Source organism: Coptis chinensis, chromosome 9, assembly GCF_015680905.1.
Source record: "Coptis chinensis isolate HL-2020 chromosome 9, ASM1568090v1, whole genome shotgun sequence".
In the NCBI taxonomy this organism is placed as follows: Eukaryota; Viridiplantae; Streptophyta; class Magnoliopsida; order Ranunculales; family Ranunculaceae; genus Coptis; species Coptis chinensis.
This window is the reverse complement of record NC_141464.1, coordinates 35007177-35010653: the sequence shown is the minus strand read 5'-3', so window position 1 is coordinate 35010653 and position 3477 is coordinate 35007177. Positions and strand designations below refer to the sequence as shown.

The following is a 3477-nucleotide window of genomic DNA, read 5'->3' as shown; positions in this document are numbered from 1 at the left end:
CTAACACCACTAGTGCAAGAGAATAGGCATTTACAAAATCAAAAGTTATATATAGTTATATATTCAAGAAAGGTGGTTGGCCTATCTTTTTTGGATCTTTGTGATTCTATGAAACTAGTTATATATTCAAGAATGATAAACAACAAAAACTTCGAAAAGTGCACAAAACCGAAAAATAAAACAGATTAAGATACTAGCGGTTCTAATGAGTGGCAATACTCATATATTCTACCTTCTTGTAATTATGTCATCAATCTTCGGATCATCCTCACGCGACTCTGTTGCCAATGTGATAGCGGTGCTCACAAGCGGCCGGGCTGAACCACATTTTCCTCCAAGATATTTGTAATCTGCCCTTTCCTCACATTGATCCCAATATTGATCTCACCCACATTGCATGTCGATTCGAGCTCTGTCCGCGATAGCTATTGGGTTCAAACCTGCATTCTCAAGCAAGAGTATATGGAATAACTTCAAGAGCCTCCGCAAATGACCGCGACACAATAACTTTCCATCCCATGCAAGACCTTAGCCCAAGCACCAAAGTCATTTCGGCAAACGATTTCCGACACCACCACCAGCAATTAGAAACTTCTTGGTCACCAAACATCGGATCACACACAAAGCATCATGTAGACTCCTCTCACCTCATCCGGAACCAACTGATTCGACCCACGAACAAGCAATCGCTGTTGTCCTTCCCATATCCTTAATACCCGTAATCTTCACAATCTTCCCCATCACCAAGAGAAACCTCTTCCACACAATCAATCCGCGACCCATCTTCTCCTCGCGAAAATGTTCAATATTAGCAATAGGCAAGCAATTCAGAGTCTTGGTAATAAACTCAATAGCATCCCTCTCCACATCCTTAACCACCAAAATCTTAGCCTTAGAAAGATAATGCAAAGACAGATCCGTAACCGCATCCTCAAAAATACTCTTCAAATCAACAAAACATTTCACCCGTCGCCTTTAATCTTCTTAATCATCCCCAAAATATAATTCCTCTCCTCCTTCAAAATCCTATCCATTTTAGCGTTATAATCCGAAACCACAATACTGCTCAATATCGGTCTTGGGTGGCGAAATCTGAAACTGAATCACAAAGAATCTTAGCATTCTCAACACGAAGTCGGCCCACCAAAGAGAATGACTAACCTTCTTATCAAAAACCAACCCTTTAACCAACTCCGTATCGTCAACAGTCCCACCAAGTTTCTTAACAATCTTAACATCTCTCAAATCAACTAAATCAACTTTCACATTATCCACCACAGATAAAACAAAGCATCAACAAACTAACGGAGCAAGTAAAGTTGAATCTTGACTAACAACTTTACTATTCAAACTAGTACTAGCACTCTTAACTAACGAATCGCGATCCGATAGCTCAACCGTACTGACCATAGCGTTAAAATATCAACAGTTGAGGTTGAGGTTAGACTTACATTGGGAAGTTGAGGCTAGATTCAAATGATAAACAAAATAAATGGTCACATTCTCCTTTTATGTTGGGCTGCAATTCACTTTTTTGCTATTTTGGCGGTCGAATTTTTGGGAACCAAGTTTGTGATATATGATAGCCCGACCTCCTCATCTCTTTGGAGCCACGGTAGCCAAAAAGTCGCTCTAATAGGCTGGTGGGTTTGAAACAAGTCTCTCCTAGAGTACCTGGCGGGTAACTATCCAAGAGCTTCGGATTACGTGATGAGTTAAACGTCTTAGGTTCGGTGAGAATTTGTGCAAGTAGATGTATATGGATTCACATGAGAGCTTACTCGTGTCTATAAATGTGTTAAGTCTGTATATGATCTTTGTTAATATATGTAATTTCCTTTATGCTTATGTCTTGAATAACAACTAATCCCAATAGTTTAATTATTATGTGGAGCAAGTAGGGGCCCTAGAAGAATGCAAGATTAATACCATGAATCGATCCCCCGCCTCTGCAATTGAAGCGAAGGAATGGCTCCCACACGACGAATTTCTACCCAACAACCTGGATTCATTACCATCAATCCCATTTTTCAGATCTAAATCAACTCGTGTAGATCCTAGCTAACTTTTTCTTGTATATCGAGACATAACTAACTTTTTTTGAGTCTAACTATGGTCGATAATTGGGTAACACTTGTTCATTTTAAATCGGTAAGAGTATGAACAATTATGCCATTTTAAGAGCTAAAACATAAAATGAAGATGGAGCTCAGGTACTCTTTGACGGTCATAATGAGTATGTTACTATCTAAGTCTTCTTTGCAAATTGGAAGAAAGTGAATTGAACTTTACAAATCAACATCACCGACTTAATATTGGTATAAAAATTTGGTCCCGAAGCATTCTTTGAAAAAGGGGTATGCAAAACTCATTAGTACACAAAAAATTAATAATGCACCAACTAATTGTACCTTTCCACCCTTTAAAAGCTCAACAAAGGAGAACAACACGTTTTTGCTTATGGTGCTTTCGATATCGACTTATATAAAAGCAAAGTTTCACTTGTATCAATAAACCACAGGAACAAAATGGAATATACATTTCCGGTTAGATCCCGGAGCATTGAATTTGAATAATGATCTCTACTTAATTGTAACTGCCTTTAAGTGTAATACTAACTACGATCTAAGTTTCAGATATACCTCCAAATAGACATCCCAAAGAAGAAGTCCAAGGGCTTCTAGAATACCAATTAGCACAAAAAAGATTTGGGAAGGGATAGCATTTCCTTCGTCCACGAGTCCAAAGCACAATATCTTGCGAACAAGATGGAAAAGTATATACCAACATACCTGCATATAAGAAGTAAAACATTAGTGAAAGGGCAAAGGCAACATTTATCTTAACCAACATTCCAATTCCCACCTTGATACAAATACACTTTGTACAATCTAGTCAGTTATGAAACCAAATACACTCAAACTTAATTTTCACAACCAAAGAAAAATACCCAAGTCCCAAAATACACTCAAACTTAATTTTCACAATCTAGCTGTCATACCTGGCCCCGTTTTGATCTGATGCCAAAATCTCAGAACCATAGCTTTCTTCGCATCCATCGCCATAATAACCAACAAGATTCTTGGCACATTTCTCAAATTTGAAATTCTAGAAGTAGAAATCAAACCCCCAAAAGTGCAATCAAAGCAACAAAGATCATAGATGAATTCAGCCCTAACCCCTCTTCAACTCAAAACTATTTTTACCCTAAAAAACATAATAGGAAGATGGGCACTCTTGGACCAGGTTAGATTTTTTCTGTTACTATTTAGAGAGAAATCGAGAATTTGAGAGAGGAGTGAAGCAGTGCTTACACAAGTGAGTGAGAGCTTGAACAATAAAATGAACAAATAAACTAACTGAAAAGGTCTTACCTTGAGAACTGAAAAGTTAGGAAGAAAGGACGAGCTTGAGCAAATTTGAACAAATCCACTATTTTTCAGGATCCGAAAGTGCAAGTAAAAAGCAAGGATAAGG

General features: G+C 37.9%; 1 pseudogene; it reads right to left on the bottom strand.

Moving 5' to 3' along the window:
- Positions 1 to 228: 228 nt before the first annotated feature.
- Positions 229 to 3065, bottom strand: LOC147475726 (T-complex protein 1 subunit delta-like; annotated as a pseudogene).
- Positions 3066 to 3477: the final 412 nt, after the last annotated feature.